The sequence below is a fragment of the Chionomys nivalis genome, chromosome 16 (genome assembly GCF_950005125.1).
Source record: "Chionomys nivalis chromosome 16, mChiNiv1.1, whole genome shotgun sequence".
Lineage (NCBI taxonomy): Eukaryota > Metazoa > Chordata > Mammalia > Rodentia > Cricetidae > Chionomys > Chionomys nivalis.
The window spans coordinates 17098442-17120486 of NC_080101.1; the positions used below are offsets into that span (position 1 = coordinate 17098442).

Genomic DNA, 22045 nt, shown 5'->3' on the forward strand with positions numbered 1-22045 from the left:
GGGGCATAGATATTCAGGATTGAGACTTCATCCTGGTGAATTGTTCCTGTTATGAGTAAAAAATGTCCATCTCCATCTCTTTTGATTGATTTTAGTTTGAAGTCAACTTTCTTAGAAATTAGTATGGCCACACCTGCTTGTTTCTTAGGTCCGTTTGCTTGATAAACCTTTTCCCAGCCCTTTACTCTGAGTAGATGTCTGTCTTTGTGGTTGAGGTGTGTTTCTTGTAAGCAGCAGAATGTTGGATCCTGTTTTCGTATCCAATCTCTTAGCCTGTGCCTCTTTATAGGTGAGTTGAGTCCATTGATATTAAGTGATATTAATGACCAGTGGTTGTTAACTCCAGTCATTTTTCCTTTCTTTCCTTCTTTCCTTTGGTAGTAGAGTTTGTGTGTTTCCCTTCTTCAAGTTGTGCTGTAATACGTTAGTATGTTTAAAAATATGTAGTATGAAGCATCTATTTGTCACATAAATGACAATTATCTTATTATTCAAGTTTTTAAATGTTTCAAGCAAAATAATACCTTTATATGGCACAGAATTTCAAATTCAAAATACTAAAGATTTTTAAAAGTATTTTTTATGATTTTCTGAAAAAGAAATAATAAATTATATGTTTTAGTCAACTAAGACTTTAGCAGTTATATGAAATGTCATTTTAGCATGGGTTGTTTCTTTTTAACAATTTATTAGTTGCTACTTCATCATCCTGATCTCAAAAATTAACAAAACAACAAACCCTAAGGGTGTAGTGAATTCTCAACTCTCTCAAAACCAAGAAAAAACTGAAATATCTTCACCTGAGCAGTGTCTGTGTGAAGATGTGTTCTTGAACTGCTCTGATCTTTAACAGCCTCAGAAAGTGAATGTGCCTGGCCTGCAGTCCACATTTAGCAAGACACTAAATAAAAGGATTTGGGAGCATCAGCAAATGAAATTGTCTCTAGATATTATTCCCTCCTCATCAATTTCCCTTCATTTTTCGCCTATTCTGTTCAGTGCCTGGCTGATTTTATCCCTCCTCCTTCACCTTACCCTAAACTACCACATTTTGTCTCTTGAATGTCAGTGACCCATAATGCCATTCACCACAGACAAGCTGAATGGAACTGCTGCTGGATGACACAAGATTCTAGGACTCTGTGTGCTCAATCTAATTTTATTCTTGTAGACAGAACAGAGTTCCCAGTAAGATGGTGTTCTCTATGATTTTTAAATTTTTATGCCATATACAATTTGTTATACCATAAAAATAATTAAACTACTACATTAACCACATAGTCAAAACAGTAGCCATATAGATAAAACCACTCTACTTGACAATGGCACAGAACAAATTCTCTTCTGTCCTCATCAAGGTTGTTCAAGGGATCCCAGACAATGTTTATGAAAAGGAGGTCATCTCTGCAGTCATCAAAGATGAGGGCATCTAGCAGAGTTCTGATGGTGGTGGTGGGAAACATACATATTATTTATTGTGAGGTATTTGGCTACACAAAAGCATACCTTAAGATACATTTGTGCAAAAGCTGTACTGCCATTTCCACTCTGGGAGAATTCCAGAATATCAGGAAGGGTTTTATTCAGGAAGAGCTGCAATTAGAAGGGACAGTAATCATCCTGGACATAGTCACCTGATGCTCCACCCCTAGAATTGCCCAAGTTCTTACTGCTGCAATAGAGTAGATTAGGCTTGCTCTTGCATGTGTTTCCTTGTTTGGGGTTCCTGACCATGAAAGCGATCTACTGCAAAAAAGTAAAATTCCATCATAAAACTTTCATAAAAAGCGTGATCTGAATGTCATATTCAAATACTTTCGCATATAAGAGTTCATACATATATAGTTATTATAAAAGGTACATATGAATTATTTGCATTTTCTGTATTTTAACACTGAATAAAATTTAAGTTCTGATTGTTTGTTTGTTTTTTTCCTAAAGCAAAACCCTTTCCAGCCCAGGTCATTTATTTCTCTTTTGTATACCAGACCATGAATTTGTACGGAATGGGCTCCAGCAGCTCAGGCCCCTTCCCGTTGGTCCTCACAAAGTGTGCTTCTCTGGGTAGAGCAGCCTGGTGCTTCAGCTGAACCCAGATGCCCTTCTCTTTGGCTTCCTTTTTCTTCTGGTCATTCTCCTTCCCCTGCTTCAGGAAGCCGTCTCTGCTCTTAGACTGTTTGTTGTATTCAATCTGCACGTTGATTCGCTTGGCAAGAATCTTGCCCTTAACTTGCTTATTTACAGTGATGCCAATGATATGCTGGGTGACACTGTCTGATTTTGACATGGCGACAATTATGGGGCATTCCTTTTCGAACAGTGTCTGTTCCCATGATGTCTACAATATTACCCTTCTGGTAGATTCATGTGACCAAAGGGAAAATTCTATGTTTCCTAAAAGGCCTAGAAAATATAGTGAGTGCCCCCTCCTCTCTCCCTTTGGGTTTGTCATTTTGGAATGTTACTAAAAGATGGCTACCACAGCCACAAGGAAATTCTCATGGTTCAAATTCGCTTATCCAAAACCAAAGATCCAGTAACTGTCATGCTTTAAAGCTTGGATGATGTCCTTCTGGTTGTCAATGCTGTGCTCTTTTCACTGCCCTGGAAATACAGCAGGGAACCTGGGCTACCTGCAAATGGGAAGATTGTGTAGAGTCAGGAGAAAACTACTGCGTTCCTGGTTTGGGACAGTTAGTTCATCTCTGTTCCATTCTTCTGAATTCTGTTAGAGTTTAGGAAAGTTACTGCCACAAAGAATTGAACGTAAAAATTGAACACAGTCAACAAAAATCAGCTATGTCTCATGCATCTATTACATTCTGCACCTGAGTTGTTCATATACAACTTACTTTCATCATGCAAAATGAGGTGGGGTGAATTCTTAGCATTTTCATGTTGAGGCTCAAAGAAAAAGTGTCATATGTTTGCCTATGACCAAGGAGCTGGTGATGGAGACAAAAGCCAGACACAGGATCTTTGATGTCAAATCCAATGCTCTTCCCAGCAGGCTGAATTGCTGCAATAAGCCCAGCCTCTCCCTAATGCTCAAAACACTATTTCAATACAGATAGGAGGGAGATGGTACAATCTATATCTTCTCAGTTGACTCTAAATCACCTTTTGTGGTCCTGAGGCTCACCTGGTTTCCAACTCTTTCCTTTTCCTGAAGCAAAGGTCACATCTATAGCATCAAGACCTCCTCTTCAAGATTTCTTTCCTTAGGTCTTTCTGTCCAGAAGATGAAATGGCTACGGGAGCTGGAGAGAGGCTCAGGAGGGGAGGGTGAGCCTGAGCTTCTGAGTTAGGGTCCTTAGCACTCACTTACAACCCAGATATTTCTGCACATGCCTGTAACCCCAACACTGAAGACTGGAGACAGATAGATTCCAAGGGCTTGCTGGCCAGCTGATCTAACTGAAACATTGTAATCTGGGCTCAGTAACAGTTTCTGTCTTGAAGGAGTAAGAATAACAGTAACAGACTAGGTTACCTGAAGTCCTCCTCTAGACTCTGCACGGGTGCACACACCTACACACACATGTATTCATGTAAGGTCTTTAATGTAATTAAATTACTGGAGCCTCTGGTTGAAACTGAAGCCTGTGGCCTTGGGCAGTGTGATTAATAACCAATACACCTTTTTAAAGCTAGGGACTCTGAAAATGTATCTGCTGTTGGTTCAAGGGGAGGCATTTGGATCTAGAACTTGCAGGGATTTCTTTTCATGTGAGATTTTAAAAACACCATTCTGCTGCTCCCAGCTGTATTTCTACGTTGATGAATACTCATGTGTCCCAGTGCGCAGGACTATAAGAAATAATTGGCAAGTTGCTGATGCCTGGTGCATCATCACTACTCAGTAGATGCTAACTTCGATCATGACAACTCTAGCTAAGACTGTGGACGCCACCAGCCAAGTGACCCAGGCAGATCACTAACTCTCCCTGGGCCTCTCTCTTCATCTGCTGTCTTTTGGGTTTTAGTCTTGTTTTGTGAGGCTGGGTCTCACATAACCCAGGCTGGCCCTGAACTTGCTATGTTGCCAAAGGATCTTGAAGTTCTGACCCTCCTATTTTTACCTTCCCTGTGCAGATATTACAGGGATATGTGTCCACAGCTGGTTTTACGTGGTGCTGGGTCTCTCAGCTCATCTAGGCAATCACTCAACCAAATGAGCCATGTCCTCTGTTCAAGCTACATGACCTTCATATTCCAGCCACCCCATAGACTTAGTTAGTCTGCGCATTATCTTTGCACAAACTAGATTGAATCAAACTGGAAATCCCCTTCCAGGCCCTGTCGCGTGATTCAAAAAGCCAGTTCTCCAAGGATGATATATTGGTACTTGATGCCAGCCAGGTTTCTTGACTGTGATAACCAACAGGACAGAGCGATAACACACTTTGTTACCCATGTGCAGATTCCAAGTGGCAGGTCAGATTTGGGAAGCTGGCTAGGCAAATATTAGCATTTATCGCAGCTCAAACAAGCCTACCTGCCAAAGCAAAGCAGGAATTGTGCTCCCTCTTCCGCTGTGGAGAATGAGAAATCGCAATGTGATTTCATCACACCGGCCAGCAGATAACTCATTTTTTTTTTCTGCCTAGTCAATAAATGTAAGCAACACCCTAGGTGTTTAAAGGCCCTTTATGTACCTATGCCCACTCTCTTCAGAATATGAGGAACTGGTTGGATTTTCAAGAAGCGCACTGTCATGAACCCAGAAGTGTTGCTGCCTTTGGCAGCTGAAGATTCTACCTAGTCTAAAGAATCTGAAGGGTTCTTAAAATAAAATGAACTATACCGCATCTTAGCGGGGAGGGTCCAACTCCATGTTCAGGATAGGATTCATTTCCAAATTCCAAAATCTATATCAATATGACCAGTGGGGGAGTAGAGCAACCAACTGGGAAATTTAAGTGCAAGTGTTTTGTCCCAAGTTGGTCAGCACAGGCAAGAGCACCCAAAGCATCTTGCTATCCTTGCCTAGATCTCATATTTGCACGGTGATTTATGGTCTGTAACCCACTTCCACTCAGCTCTCAGCAGTCTCAGCTGTGAAAGTGAGGGGTGGAACCCTGGGAAGTGTGTGTAAGCCTGGGACAGAACTCAAGGTGTGGGCTACAGGACAGGAATAACAGAGGGGTAAGTTAAGATTAGAGCATAAACATTTGATTATTGCCATGATGCCATGTATCTTTCATCCAGGGCTGTCAATCATCAATGCTAAAGCAAATGTCAAAGTTTAACAACAGGGTCGAGAAGATGACGTCAGGGGGAGATCACAAGGAGCCTAGTGCAGGGAGAGTCTCTGTACGATGTAAGCCTGGTCCTTAGCACCTTCAGTACAATGGTTGATTTCATCCCAGCAGTAACTTCCTGAATAGTAACCACAGACTGGATTCCAGGCATTGAAGTTTCTGGGGGAATCAGTGATTGCATCACCAACATGATGCTGAGGGTCTGGTCACTTCCGACCTTCCACCAGCAACTCCTGAGTATCCCTGCAAGAGCCACATGAGGCTGGGAAGTCCTCTGCTTGTGCACCTGCTGATGGGGTTCAGCTGTACCATGAGCTGCAACGATGCCGGGGACACCACCACTTCATCCCTTCTTATCCTGTTCTCTGTGTCCTGATCCTGCCCTGCCCTGCCCTAGTTTTCTCCACTTTACTCTTCCTTACTAACTGCAAGCCCATGCCAATATAGCTTCAGTCCTGACCACCCTGCCAACCTAGTCCCTCAAATGTCACTATTAAGCCTCTTAATTGACTCATCTAATTTGTCCTTTCCAGTACCTTCTAGTACCATCTAGTACAAAGATGTCTTCCTGAGTTCCTTACCTCCAGTAGTTTTGTTATGCCACCACCCTCTGGCACCCCTACTTTGTTCTCCTTCCTTCTTTATTTGATTTTCAATCTGTTATTTGTGGCAAAAAAAAAAATTCTGGAACTTTTTAGCAGGTGTGAATTCTGGAACTTTTTAGCAGGTGTGTGTGTCTGTTTGTATAACTTTTTCTTCTTCCTCTCTCTCTCATCTGATGGCAGATGTCCTGACAGACATCTAAACCATGAAACAAGCTTTATCTTCATACCTTACGACTGAGACTGGAGTTGAATACTGTAGAAGAGCATGGGCTAACCCAATCAAAGCAGATGCTGTGGAAGGAAAAATATCCCCCCCAAGTCACTTGTGTGCCCCAGAGCTTACAGTGAAATACATTACAAGCCGGCCAGTGGTGGCACATGCTTTTAATCCCAGCACTTGGGAGGCAGAGGCAGGCAGATCTCTGTGAGTTCGAGGTCAGCCTGGTCTACATAACAATTTCCAGGCCAATCACTGCTACGTAGTAAGAGGAAGAGGTAGCATGGTTTCAGAATAGACACAGTTAAACAGGAGTACAAAGGAAGGCCTGGACACTTAGTTGATGGGAAAGGAGATATTTTAGAAGAGGTGACAATGGGAGCTCCTGGTTATGCTGTTTGCCTATCTTAGGAATCACAGGTCCAAAAACCTTTGTGCTGGCTGGTAGAAAAATCAAGAAATCGAATATTTCATACTCTGTTCCAAGAGGGCCAGCTTCTACTGATGGTCACTTTGCCCAAACACACACTTTTCACGAGGCAATCTAGGACTCCGTGTGAACTCTAAAACATTTTCACCTCCAAGCGGAGAGGTGTACGAGACAAATCCACAGATGAAACCCCACCATTGCTGTACAAACCAGGATAAGAAAATACCAACCTCTAGAGAGGAGTGACTCATGCTGGGGCCTGAGAGCTGTAAAGAAGGGCATTCTAGGAAGAGGCCACGGGACATGTAAATAGTCAGCACTGTTCTGAAAGCGCAAGGGGAGCCCAGGGAAGAGTCGAGGAGTCTCAGCCTCGGCTAACTGGCTGCCTGGGAAGAGGAGTGGAAAGCCGAGCCTGAGGAGGCTGGATGGAATCTCGAACAACATGCTCCAGATCTCAGATTTCCCCCTGTGAGCCGTGGGAGTTGGGCAATGAAAAGGTGTTAAGGAGAGGAGGGCGATGAGATCTATGTTCTGGAATTTTCCTTCTGGCAGCAGGAGGATAGAGCAGAGGTGAGGGACTGGATGGAGGTGAGGAGGGAGAACAGTATTATCCGTGCATTCCTTCATGCAGTGTCAAGCAATACCTTACCATAGCGCAGTCCAGAGTGACCCTATTCATGAGGCCAAAGCACTCTGGAGAGCCGCCTCTCTCGATGAGATGAAGTCCAGGGCTTCCCTGGCATCGCAGGCCTCAGTGAGTCTGCAGCCTGGAGGAAGAATTTTTGATTAGGGAGATGAGGGGGTTCTGTGTAAGTGTGTGTGCCACAAACTTACTTTTCAGGCCCAGAATATCTCATAATCCTTTTGGATGGGAGTCAGTTCAGGGCCATAAATCACCAGGCTCATCATTTCTGCAGGGAGATGTTTGCAACAGGCCTTGGGTTAGAAGGAATGTAAATTTTCTCGAGGCCAGAAAAAAGATGAATAAGGGTTTCTTTGGTTATTCATGCAGAGTGCATAGCCTCACTCTCTCTCCTGAAATAAAACAGGACTGTCAACTTCTCATGCTTTGCCCTAGGTTTCTGGAAAGTATTACATATTGGGATCCAGGAAGCAATGCCAGGCCCTCTCTCCCTGTAGGAACCATGACAAGTGACCGTGCTGGGCAGATCGTCAGTCACAACTGAACAAATCTGAGCCTACATGTGGGAGTCATGTAGGACTCAGCATGCAGGAAAAAGAACCACTTTAGTTATGTGCCTCTCTAGCTGGGATACCCTGAGCACAAGAGGATAAATGAAAGAGTAAAAGGTATAGTCTGACAGGCATGTATGGCCTCAAAGCAGACCTCTACCAGGAACTCCAAAATGTACTTTTTTCTCTGTTCAGAGGTTGTCGTTAATAAGAGAACCATCCTGAGACCCAATCCATTGGAAAATTGCTAGAATCCATCCATCTATCTATCATCCATCATCCATCCATCATCCATCCATTCATCATCCATCCATCCATCATCCAGCCATTCATCCTCTACCATCCATCCATCCCATCCATCATCCATGCATCCAATGCATGCTCAGTGCATTATCCTCATCTGCTTTATGTGATTGTGATAAAAACACTTGACCAAAAACAACTTGGAGAAAGGGTTTATTTAACTTGCAGGTTACATTTCATCATTGACGGAAGCCAAGACAGGGGCTCAAGGAAACTGGGGGCAGGGACTGATGCAGAAACCATGGGAACGTGCTGATTACTAGCTTGCCTTTCACAGCTTTCTTGTCTTGCTTTCTTACACAACCTAATATCATCTTCCCAGAGATGACATGCCCATGCCCACAGCATCCCTCCCCACTGATCATCAATCAAAACAGTTCTTGTGGACGTGACCACAGGCCAACCTGATAGAGGCAGAGCTCCAAAGGATGCTCCCTCTTTCCAAGTGACTCTAGCTTGTGTCATGGTAACAGAAATTAACTGGTACAGAGTTCCTCCTGAGTATTAAGCCCTGGGCTAGGTGCTATAGTTTTGTATAGTCTCAAAGCCAGAGGCTGAAACAAATCTAGAAATGATTTTCAGTTCAAAAGATTGATAGCAGATTAACACAGAGAGAGGAAGGTGTAGAGAGAAAGTCCTTGGGTGGGAGTAGTTGAAACTGTCTAGGAAGACTTTCTTAGAAAAAAAAATAGGCAAACTGGACTTTGACTGGCCAAGCAGAGTGACCAGTATAGACAGAAGCTGTGGAGAAAGAGTCCTAAAGGGTGGGAAATTACAGATGGAGAACCCATGGCGGTTCCCTTGCCTCTGGGACTGTTTCCTCCTTCGTCCATCCTGGCCCATTGTTCTCAAAGTGGCCTTGACTGTTCCTTCCACTGAACATAGAGAGGGCAAGGAAGAAGAGATCGTGGCAACTTCATGGGAAGTGGCTACATGTTGCTTCAGACGCCAGTGTGTGCAGCCATATTCTACAAGACTAACAGTGTGTTGTAAATACATGCACCTGCCTCACTTTTCTCGTCCAATAAAACATCACAGACAGGCCGGGCGGTGGTGGCGCACGCCTTTAATCCCAGCACTCGGGAGGCAGAGGCAGGCGGATCTCTGTGAGTTCGAGACCAGCCTGGTCTACAAGAGCTAGTTCCAGGACGGGCTCCAAAACCACAGAGAAACCCTGTCTCGAAAAACCCAAAAAAAAAAAAAAAAAAAAAAACATCACAGACAAATTCTCCCTTTCCTTTGAAATAGCTGCAAAAGTATATCATAAGATGGAGACATAGAAATAGTCCATATCTTGTCAGTCTAAACAGGGCTAAAAGCCATGTAGCAGTCTATATTCTAATTTTTGTGTTAGACTGGATATTCCCAAGGTAGAAAAGGCTTGGCTGAAGAGCAGGTTCAAGAGTACATGTTGGAGTGGGTGTTTTTCAGGGTTATCAGAGTATGTCCATGTCATAGCTGTCTCACTTGAGTCCCTGTTATCATTGTTCATTATCTACCACTCTATCCACAGCCTAGCCCAACTCAAAAACCATGAGGGATGAGTTCGGGGTGGCATCCAACTATCTCTGACTCTCTCTCACTGAGAGTGGAGCCTGGTGTATGTTAAGCTTCCCATGTTTGTTAAATGAAAAAGTGAATGAGCCTATCAGAGTTGCCCAGACCCTTCCAACTTCCTTATCTGCTTTCCAAGGTGGAGAAAACTCTACAGTGCCAGGACTAAGGCTTTATTCTAGAGAACACACCTACTCGGTGCTTCATTCTCTGTGCTCTGCTTGCTGGTCCTTGAGCTAACAGCTACGGTGCTAAGGTAGGAAGTCCACCTCAAACCTGGAGGAAGGACACGAGATGATGACAGGGTGTAAACGAGACCTTTCTAGAAGGCACGATTGTCTCAGGAAGAGGAGATACAAACAGGACTTCTATTGGTTGCAACGCTTAGGTCAAAGCTGTAACATAGCATCGTTCATGAAACCAATAACAAGGCGCAGTCTGCGTGTGGGCTCACCACTCCATCTTTGCTCTGCCCTCCAGAGTCCCCATATGGAGGGGATGTCGCAGGCACCAGCTGCTGTGGCTATCAGCAACAGGATTGCTTTCAGAGTCATTGCTTTCGAAAGAACTTTTTAATAAAGAAGCAAGCTGCAGTGATATCTATGCCCATACACACACGTGCGCACACACATGCGCACACACGCATGCACACACAGTTGCGTCCAGCGTTTGGAGGGAGGAGGGGCTCCTTGGCTGCAGCAGCTGTTGCTTTGCTTTCTCATTGCAGTATTTGTCTTCCTGGTGTCTTTCCAGCAGGCCTGGCTACATCGTGTTCTTCTGGAAAATGCGTTCGTCCTAACCAGAAACTCTCAGCAGCATTCTCAGTGGGTCCCAGTGGATGTTGTCATGTGTGCAGCTAACTGAAAACAGGCCTTCCCCGAAGGCACCAGCTTTGGAGACTAGCTTACAGGTTGAGGGTCAGCCACCACCTGCATCCCTCCCCCACCACCTGTATCCCTTCCCGACCACGTGTATGGTCCCAGGAGAAGGAGCGCTGGAGAAACAAGAGAAAGAAACTACTTCCACCTGGATCAGGTAATGTCAAGAAAGGCTAGTGGGAAAGGATATTGTTATGTCAGGTTGAGAGCCGGCTTAGTTCTCTCCAGCTACTATTCCAGAAACAGCGTAACCCAAGTGGTTTATAAATGACAGAAATTTGTTTCTCATAATTCTAAAGGATTTTAAGTCCAGATCAAGATGGTAGCAGCGTTCACAGCTGGTGATAGCCTGCTTCTAGGCTCCCAGAATGCTTTCTTGCTGATGATGGAGGCAAGAGTCACAGTGGGTCTCCAAGGTGTCTTTTTAAGGCTCATATCCAAACCCTCAGACTCTATCCTCATGACCTAATTAGCACCCCACAGCTCCACCTCCTAAGACCCTGATAAGGAGGACAGACTTCAACATATGAGTTCTAAGGGGCATCAGTATTCAGTCTGCCAGAGTTGCTACATGCGTTTCGGGACATATAGGTAAGTTTATTGCGGTTGGGATGGGGGGTTCATCAAAAATGTCTAGAGTGAATAGTCACAGGGACAATATAGAATCAGATAACCAGAAGGGTCAGAAGCATGGTTAGGATGGGGATTGTGGAGACCATGTTCTACCCCTGACTGGCTCAGTCTTTGGTCGTTGAACTTTCAGGACTGTTACATAACCTCAGTACCCCATTCCTTTTCTTTTATCCCATTTGCTAGAGGCCAGGCCTGATTGTGCTTGCAGAGAGGAGTGTGCACAGGTGTCAAATCAAGCAGCAGGCACCACTGGCCTGTCAGAGCGCCTTCAACATCGGCACCATGTTAGCCAGAAAAACTCACGCTTCTGTGTCCTAACATGGACTATGCAGGCAAAGATTTAGATCAGCCGCAGAAGGAGGAGTGATCAGGTATAGTTCCTCCTGAGACATCTGCTCCGTTTCACATGCAGTATCCCTGTCTGCATTACCCAAATAATAATATTTTAGTGATTATCTGTTCACTCTTTTTCCTTCCTATTGTTCATGTCCCATTCCCTCTGTAGCTAGCAGCCAGCTCAGGGATTGAAACATAGCTGACATTCACCATCCGTTTCTCACGAAAAAAAAATGATGTGGTGACCACTTGGACTCCCAGTGGACTTAAGGTCCTATAGGACTATGGGACTATACGTCCTTCTGGAAACAGAAGTTATTGGATAGCAATGTGCTCTAGCAGGAGAAATTGAGCCCTAAGCTAGGAATAGTTGTCTGAGCTGGACAAAGAAAATGGGAATGCTAAAATAGAGAGCCTCCATTGTTGACATAACTTCCAGGCCCAAAAGTAAAGGGTCAATGTCTACAGAGCTTAATTCTTTTTAATTTTTCTCTTGATTTGCTTTTTGTAATTATTTTCCTTTGAAGATTTTAAGCTGTACTAGACAAGGAATCAACCTTCCTCTGCTGTGGCAAGTTCTCATGTTGACACCACTGACTTCCAATTGTTTTTTCTAGTAGCTGAAGATGTTAGAGGGTCACACACTCATGTGTTGAAAGAAAGAAAAGCAGAGGCCATCTTGAAAACTTCCTTTCCCCGTAGCAGCTTGGAGGTTTCGTTCTCCAAGATGCTGAGCGCTCACCAATAGTGGTTGTAGCAGTGCCCTCTTGGTCAGACTTCCTCATCCCTGGATTGCTGTTGTAGGTACCTATACCCCCAGCTTCTTATCCTAAAGTGATCACTATGGTGATGGTTCCAACTGAAGATCTACCTAGCTGCACATCACCCTCCAAAGTAAGAGCCGTTCAGGCAGGTCAGTCCTGGAAGATGTCCAGGAAGCTTAGCCTAGAGTTGTTTTATATACCCTTGGCCTCTGTAACTGCTGTGTAAACATACAAGCGTTGATAGTAAACTCTATACTGCCTAAAATATCTAGAATTGTTTATTTTTCTTGCACTTAAACTGATGAGTATACATTTTGTCATTTGATGTCCATCAATTTTTAAGTCTTCCCTTTATCTTGAAGCCATGAACTTGATAGTATCCCTACAAAACATGACTTGCAAGAACAGGAGGAAGTAAGGAACTTCTGGGAATGGTCCAGCACCAGAGTTGACTTATGTCCATGGGGCTTAGCCTCTGGACTTGGGAAGCCATCTTCTGCCTAACGTCCTAGACTATAGTCTGTTATATTGTCTATGCTTAGAAGGCAGAGCAAGAGTCATGATGGGCTCCAGACTTGAGAAGCCATTTCTATCATTTACCAACAGCCAGACACACAAGCATCCTAGAGAATCTGAGCCTACATGCTTAAGGCTATGACAGCCACTCCACTCTGTTCAGGCAGAGGACCATGGGTACTCCATTTGGAATGTTAGAAGGAATCACTTACATTAAGAGAAAGCATTCAAGGTCAAAGACAGTGGGAAAGTTCCAACTCCAGTTTTGTTTTCTGAAAACAGACTTGATTCTCAGGTTCCCTAGGACACTTAGACATCTTAAGAATGGCCCCTTAAAGGTGTCTACAGTAAAGAGTGGGTGAGCTGTAATGAGCTAACCAGCTACACATGAGCCCTAGGCCAGGCTCTAGCCACCACCTTAAGGAAATGAAACCTTGGGGGGTGTTGGCTAACCCTGAGAATCTGTTTCAGTCTTTGTAAAATACTGCTACCCTTCTGAAGAGTTAGTGCAAACATCAAATTCCTGAATGCTAAAACCTTTCTATCCAAGCCATCCTTTAAGGACACAAGTAGCCAAGAACTTCTTTGTCTCCCATGTAGGAGCTCAAGTGATTCCACTATGGTGCCTGCCAAAGGGGAAGAAGGCAGTAACTATTTGTTCAACTAACGAAGTAATCATAAAAAAACCTAACAAACAAAAAAAAAACGTAACTTAATCATTTAAAATCCTCTAAACTTTAAGGGCATCTTGCCAAAACTGTAAGTATTTGGGGACAGGACCAGGGATCCCCATATAACCCACAATTCCCCATCAGTATTCCCTGCCCCTGCCTCATACTTTATAAAGATGTATATATTTTCCAAAATGATTTGTAGGCAAAACAGCACTGATTTATGGAAAGTAATTCATAAATTATCCTCCAATACTAATTTCTTGGCATCTGAGAACCATTTTACATAGAGCAGGAATTCGTATTTCCTATTGTAAATCACTGCAGGGATCCGGGCTTGCAGAGCTGATTTCCCCAACACAGATGCGCCCGCCTGCTCCCACTCCCAGCTCTCCCACTGGACTCTAAATGAGAAGCTAAGAGCAAGGCAAAGACAACACTGGGGGCAACTGGGAGGGATAGAGGGCGTCTTTTGTGTGTGTGTTATAAGAGCCTTGAGAAACTTTCTCCTTTGGGGAGACAAGAAGAACGAATTGAACTAAGACCTCCCAAGCAATACAAACATAGTAAGAGTGAGCACCTTGAACCCCCGTGATTCACAAAAAGAATCCCCATTCCGAGTACCTGGGCAAACACTGTAGCGGACTCACCAGGTTCAGAGAGGGGGCAGCTCCCCAGGAAACCGCCACTGATTTAAGTGAAAACAGTTCAGAAATTTAGGCCCAATCGGATCATCAGACTGGTTTATTTTTTGGGTCTGTGTTCCACGTATCTCCTCTCTGCAACCCCCAAAGCAGATTCTTCTTGTGGATGAATGAGGCTGGGTGAAGAGAACAGGATTCTTGCCCATAATTTTTTCAGCATATCGAGTTGATTTATCTGTTGATACCGCTGTGTTACGGCAGTTAAAAGGCGCAACATTAGAACAAGCTGGAACAGACTTCGCACATTTTTAAAGCATATGAGAAGCACATGGAGGAGACGTGGGAGAAACCATCCAGATAAGAAAATGAATTCAAACACTCACTATCCCTTGGTTAAAGCTGAAGGGCATACAAGGAGGGCTTGGCTGCAGAATTGTAAACACAGGGATGGAATTTGAGAATCGTCAGTTTGGAGAATCCTTGACAGGGTTCTGCATTCAGACAGGTGAATGGCCCAAGCACAGCGGATTAGGAAAGCTTGGCATTCCTCCTATGTGAGGTCTGTTCCTGACTAAAGAGAATTTATAATCCCACCTACTTTGGATCTGTGCCCCTCCGACTTTTTTAGTAAGAAGTCAGAGTGCTTCTCATAACTCTCTGGTTTTGCTCTTGTTGTCCTTTGACTTTTTAAAAGACACCCCCGCCCCGCCCAGAGTTTGTCCCCCCCCCCCTTAGGAGAGAGCTGGAATAGATAGCTGGCGCGCTACTGGATGCGGCTAGAAGCGCCTGCGTGCGTGCGTGCCTGCATGCGTACATGTGTGTATTTGTGCTTGCGTGCGTACAGGAGCTGGCGCATCTTTACAAACTCTCTCTTCATCTGCCAGATGATAGTAGGAACTTAAGCAAAAGAATGCAGAAATGTGTATATGACTTGAGAGGGAAGCTATGAGTCCTTGAACCTTGTAGAAGACATAAACTCTTTCATATGAAAAACCAAACCTCGTAAAGCCCCAGGAAAGTGGCTGGGTGTCTGCACAGGGTGCCGTTTCCACTTTGAGCCAGCAAACCAGAGAAAGGGAGAAAATGTGTTTTATACTTGAAAAAGAAACATTTCTAGTTGAAATAATCACCGCACATTTTGAGCATTTGTTAGTGTACAATAGGTGAAATGACATAGTTTCAAAATTCACCATCGAAACAAATGTGCGAAAAAATTAATGTAACCTTCGTCCCACTGAGGATAATCTGCAATTCTGTCCTTCATTGATACTCACAAGCTTTGAGTGTTAGACCTCAAATTGAACTTCGGATTCAGAAATACGGCTTTTTGAAGACTGGCTCTGCCATTTACTTGTTTCGTGATTTGGGAAGGGAAATATAATCCTCCTACAGCCTCTATTTCTCATTTTAAAATGCCAGCCTTAAAGGACTGAATAAAGGTGAAAAATGGGAAAAAAATGTGAAGGTGAGAAATCCTAGTCCCCGGGGTCTTAACGGGCAAAGATCAGAACTCGCTGTGCAAGCTTGAGCCGACCCCTTGCCCTTACTGAGCCTTGGGTAAAGAGGATGCTGATCTCTGGCCAGTTTACCTACCTGGCAGAGCTGCCAAGAGCACATCAAAGTGTTTATGCGAAGGTGCCTGCTCAACAAACAAGTGGGCAGGATGGACCTTCTCCTGGAAACACCCCCCACCCCTCCTACCCCCACTCCCCCACCCCCGCTCTACCACATTGCCCGAGGCTAAGAAACCACCGCCTCTATCTCATGGATCAGACCCAGTGCAAGGCCAGGGCTGGGGTGGAAGAGTCTTCTCTGCCAGAAGTGAGCTCAACCGAAAGTGCCATTAGCTGCCCACTGCGGGTGTGATTGCTGTCACAATCCCTTTTGTGCCAGAGGGCTGTGAAAAGCCAGATAGTACCTAAGCACAAACATTACACAGAGAGACCAGAAACTCTGTCTGTTAAGACTCTTGCAAAGCCCACCCAACTCTGGACCAGGGCAAAAATACATAAACAAACAAACAAACAAACAAGTAAATGGATTCTGTCCTTCCTCCTCCACAGCTGCCCTGTAAACCAAAGGCCAGGCATTACCAGGTGGTTTGCCTTTTCCTTTTCTCTCTTCCCTCTCTTTCACGTTGTCTCTCTCCAAACTCCTGGAAATGAACAGGATATGATTTGTGGCAATAGCTGATGGTCCAGACTGTGCTGATTAAGGCACGTCCTATGTTCAGGAGCAGAGCCAGGGCTTGCAGTCAATAGCATTTCACTTCATCTTCAGGTCCCTTCACTTCATACATGGTTCTTCGAGAAGAAGCTAAGTGTTTCCTTAAAAGCTCTTGTAGGTATCACCTCCCCATGTCTCCATCAGCAGTCTTGGCCTTTTTCATTCCCACTGTGGTGACTCAAAGACTTACCAGACAGCAGACAGGTAGCGCTGGAATCCAGCTCCAACCTCAAATAACGGTGTGGCTTTGCACTCTTGCCTTAACCTCTGCTCTGATCCACGGCGTCCTCCGAATGGCTTCTGCTCTGTGAGATGCGGTAATGGGTTTAACTGAGATAACCTGTGCCTATGGGCAATCTCTGCCACTCTGAAGCCCTGACCACCTGGGGAGATGGTGGCAAAAATCACAGAAAACAAAGAGTCCTCACTCACTGGAGTTTGGCTTCATTTTCCTCTCTTCTGCACATGCTTGCGCTTACCCTTCCAGAATTTGATGGTCCCCTAGGCTCGCACAAACTGTGACTTAGGATTAATGCATCTCTCTGGCTGGTTGTGCCTTTCCAGCCTGTGTGAGTTGAGGTACCAGTCCTCTGAACCTATCTCTTCAAAAAAGAAACATTACCTCCTCCTCCTTCCAGAACTGCTTAAGGAGGAAGAGTACAAGAACATACTGGCACAAGGCTGGCCATGCTGGGGAGACAAGTTTGTACCTTTGTGGACTAGTCTTAAAAACTGTGTTAGGGTTTCATATATTCCCCCAGCTGCTTGTCATAAGGGAAGACCCCAGCAAGGCCCAGAGTAAGGAAAGCTGTATATTCCCCAGTGCAACTCCATGAGAGAGGCTGAAAAGAGCAACTGATTTGAAGAGAGAAAGCAAAAAAGCCAGGCCAGATGGTACAAATCATAATCCAAGCTACTAGGGAAGTTGAGGCATGGGAATTCCCAAAGCAATTTTCTCCTTCATAAGTTCAAGTTCAAGACCTCCCTGGGCTATATAGAATAAATGGAAGGGTTGACCCTTACCACTTGTTGAGAGATTGTCTCAAAGTAAAAAGTGAAAAGCAGGGCTGGGATGCAGCTCAGTGGTAGAGGGCTTGCCTGGCATGCATGAGGTCCTTGCTCCATCAGTGGTTGCCATACTCACACACACAAAGAAAAGAAAGAGAAAAATCAGGAGTAGGTATTCTCTATCAAACCCCCAGAATATTCTCTGCTTTAGAAAACTGCTAACACCGTAACCCTTGTCATGATCAAAAGCCAGTTTGACATGGATGATGTCTTAACCCAGGGAAGCTTCTGTAACAGCATCCTAGAGATTGTGTGACTTCTCAACAATGCCATTTTTCCTCACATCTCTGGAGGCTACATCATGGTGCCCACACAGTCAAGTTCATTCTTTGCACCCTCACCCTTGAGCTTCTGTTCTGGGGACTCTACTCCAACCAGGAGAGACCCAGCCTTATGCATTAGGCCCTACCTCCTACTGTCAGCTCTAGGGCTTAGAACTTCACCATACAAAGATGGGACCATAGCAGATCTTTTGGCCAGCTTTATGTCAGCTTGACACACTCTAGGGAGCCTCAACTGAGAAAAAGTCTCCGTAAGATTGGGGCTGTCCCAGGTGAAGGGATAGGTCTTGCAGTCCCAAAGCTTCAGGATCCTCATGACACGGGGTAACAGAGGGATTACCAAGAGGAGTCCAATGAGGGCCCAGCATAGTGTAGCAGTGTAGCAGAAACCAGAGGCCTTGAACCAATGACTCTTTGCAATGAACTCTTGCAAGGAAAAATATATGAGTAAAAGAGTTTACTGCATGACTCACTGTGTCACATGACAGCTTCCATGACGAGACTGATTTTTTTCCTTTTTTTCTTTCTTATTTTTCTTTCCTCTTAAACTCTATTTTATTTTATTTGAGGCAGGGATGGGGGAGGTTGCGAGGGCAGAGGGCAGATACGAAGGGATGTGGAAATGAATGGGATGCAGATGCTTAGATGCTTGGTGTGAAAGACACAAAGTATCAATAAAAAGAAAGGTTTAATAAAATCAGGGCTGTAGGCAAACCTGTGGGGCATTTTCTTAATTAGTGATAGATGGAGGGGATACCCCAACCCATTGTGGTGGCTCTATCCTTTGGCTGGTGGTCCTGGGTCCTATAAGAAAGCAGGCTGATCAAGCCAGTAAGCAGCATTCTTCCGTGGCCTCTGCATCTGCTCCTGCCTCCAGGTTCTTATTCAAGTCCCTGTCCTGACTTCCTTTCCTGAAGTACAATGAAGTGATGTGTAAATGTAAGCCAAATAAACCCTTTCCTCCCCAGCTTGCCTTTTGGCCCTGTGTCTCACCATAGCGATAGCCGCCCTAACTGAGATTAATTAATTAATTAATCGTAATTTCAGGAGTATGAAGCGTTCTTGTCTTATGCAGAGTGGAGCACATTTGACCCATTCGGCAAGCAGTAGCTAGCTGTTGTTCTCACTCCTAGGAATGGAGCAGACACACAGTTAGATACATTGGCTATCCTAGATAAGTGTTGTAATTGGTAAGTCTGGAGGAGGGCCTCTCGGCTATACGCTTAACAGAGAAGGAGATTCTGGGCAAATGGTAGCTCAGAAATCAGAACGGAATTTGCCACAGCTGTATTCCTTTTCAGCTCAGACTGAAGGTCAGCCAGAGATCCCAATTTCCATGGGTTCCCTGTCTGCTTCTGACTCAAGAGTGAAGCATTAAAGAATGAAAATAAATATGTCAGAGAAACTTTGGGGACTTTTTACTGTAGGTGAAAAAATGGGCATGGGGAGGGGAAGATAATGTTGGATGTGAAACCAAGTAAGGGTGAAAATTGGAAGTGTGAAATGGTGGGGAAGGGTGCATTCGAGAAAAGAGAACCATATAAAGAAAGGCATGAAACAGTATGCTCACCTAAGGAATCTGACGTCCGTGAACTAGGCAGTTCCCTCTGCGTACACACCACCCCTTGCTGTGCCTTCTCATGGAGACCCCTCATCCATGGCGGAAGCTTGCTGGAAGACCAGGGCATGGCATGTCAGGCGGCCAGCCCTGTGTGTCACTTTCTTTCTCCTCGGGACCCAATATTATACTTCCCCACTATTCCTAAAGCTAAGCACTAACTAATATCGGACAATATTTTGTGTGTCACGTAGTGAAATTGTGAGTTCATTACCACCCACATGTCTTTCTCTGCTGGTCCAACTGGAGAGGTTTATGCTCCAAACAATAGCCTATCAGACTAGAATGCCTCGAGATGGGTTGTTCAGTCTTCACATCCAGTTGGAATATTTCTTTGATTTTTTTTTCTAAATGAAGTCATTTTAGGAATGTGTGTTGTGGAAGTTTATTATGACTAATATAAAGAGTTTCTTAAAAGCAATAAAAAATGTTATGAAGGCCACCTTTGACCCAATGTACTTAGTTGCATCTCTGAGAAGACCAATTTTTTTTTTAACTTTTATTGATTCTTTGTGGATTTCACATCATGCATTCGGATCCTGCTTGTCTCGCCATCCCCTTGCATCCACCCTCTGCCCTTGCAACCTCCCCCACAAAACAAAACCAAATTAAAAAAAAAAATCAAAAACCAGACAAAACAAAGAACAGAAGGGGGGATGCATGGAAGCTGCAGTGTGGCCCATTGAGTCTCACATTTTACTCTTTAATCCATTCATCTTTTCTTGCAAGTGTTCATCGCTGTGAGTCATTGGTCTGGCTCAAGGCCTCTGGTTTCTGCTACACCACCAATAGTGACCTCTCACTGGGGCTCCTTTCGGATGTCCTGATATTATCCTGTGTCATGGAGATCCTGCTGTTTTGGATCTGTAGGTTCATCTGCCTCACCTGCTCCAACAGTTCATTGATGAGGTGGATGTTGCTGTGGGCCAACTCTTAACTCTGATTCTGGCTCTGGATGGTAACTGAGCTGGTCAGCCTGCCAGTTTTCCCTCATTGTCACTACCCGGGCGAGCTCTCCTGCTCTGCCTTGGCTAGCTCACGCAGTGTAGCTATAGCAAGGCACGGGGCCAGGTCTCCTCTCGGGTCCTCAGATCAGGGTCACCTACACTCACAATACCAGGGCCATCTCTACTGTTTTGCCCAGACAAGGTACAGGGCCCTCTCTCTCTCGATTGCCGTAAGGGGTGTGTGGGGGTCAGCTCTTCTACTCTCATGCTCGCAGGACTGGCTCACCTGTGCTCCCTCAGCAGGGTCCATTCTAATGTGCTGTCCAGGTGGGGTGCAGGGCTCACTCTCATGTGTGTTACGTGCTACAGTTGGTGAGGAATAGGACTGGTTCTATCATAACCCAGGTCTCTGGGTCAGTTCTCTCACCTGCTATGGGAGACCCATTTAAAGCACATTTATGAGTCAAGAAAGAGACACCAAGTCCATTAGTAGCATGCCTCTGACATTCATAAATGCTTCCACTCCCAGGTGGGATCTGCTCAAACAATAACACTACTAAAGTCTTTGTGGCTTAATTGGAAAGCAATGATGATATAAGGTACTGTTGATCATCCTTAAAACTACATCGAGATTCAGATAAGGTGAACAATGACCTCATAGCTGCTTTTGCCTAGCAATAATTGCTACCAATTAGTAAATTACGGAGCGTTCACTATATTAGTGGATAGGGTACAGCCGTGTCTGGTTTCGCTCTTACATTATTCCTGAAACATTTGAATTATTGTCCAATTGGCTGGTAGAAAGACAGGCTTACAGATTAGACAGGGCTTTCTTAAGTTCATAGTATCAGTAAAAGGAGAGTTAAGACAGACACAAATCTATGTTTGTTCAAATCCAAACCCAGCTCTCTTTTCACAGAGACATGTTCTCTGAAAGTTCACAGGCAGGGTGGGCTTTAAAAAAAATCTTACCTGCAGTTTTTCTTTTTAAAGATTTATTTTCACTTTTAATTATGGTATGTGGGTGGGTGGGGTTGTCCATGTAAGTGCAGGTACCCTTGGGAGCCAGAAGAGAGGGTCATAGCTCGTGGAGTTAGAGTTATAGGCAGTTGTTAGCTGCCCAGCACGGGTGTTAGAAACCCAACTCAGAGCCTCTGCAAGAGCACTAGGTGCTCTCAACCACTGAGCCCTCTCTCCACCCCAGATTTTTTTTCAGTTTTAGCAAAGGAGAAAAACTGAAATGTGGAAGACTGAGAGTGCTCACCACGCAAGGAAGTGCAGGTCTTTCTTGGGTTCATGCTGAAGCCATTAGGTAAGGTGGTTTCTTCCATTGCCTCTGCTTACCTGGGAGGATGCGTTATCCAGCTGATGTGACTACATGATAGAGGAGGACCTCCAAGATTAATAAGAGATAGCTCTATTATGCTAAGTCAAGGACAGATGTAGAGGACTGTGTATGTGTGTGTAATTAGTTATTCTTTCTTAAATGTATGTATTCATGTAAACATTCCTGCAAACTAAAACCAAGATCTTGGTGATAGCTCATCTACCTACCTCATCCTTCTACCACCTTCCTCCCCTGCCTCCTTGCATGCATGGCCACCATTACACTGAACGTTATACTCTTCGTCCCCTTGCTTGTATCTATGATTTTATTGTGTCTGTGTCTCTCTGAATTTAAAAAAGTGTGTGCTTGATTCCAGTTGTTTCAAAACCTGTAAAAAAAAATAGTATCCTGCCATAAATAATCAACTAAAATATAAATTTTACATGGTATGATATTAATAAGATTACATTGCTGAGTTTTTCTGCTATTTCTTTTAATTGGTCCACACTGAACTTTATTTTTCTTGTTATGGACAGGCCTAGAACATTCTTCTGTCAACATCTAGGGAA

General features: G+C 44.4%; 1 pseudogene; it reads right to left on the reverse strand.

Moving 5' to 3' along the window:
• Positions 1 to 1966: 1966 nt before the first annotated feature.
• Positions 1967 to 2458, reverse strand: LOC130888257 (60S ribosomal protein L21-like; annotated as a pseudogene).
• Between the last annotated feature and the right edge of the window lie 19587 nt (positions 2459 to 22045).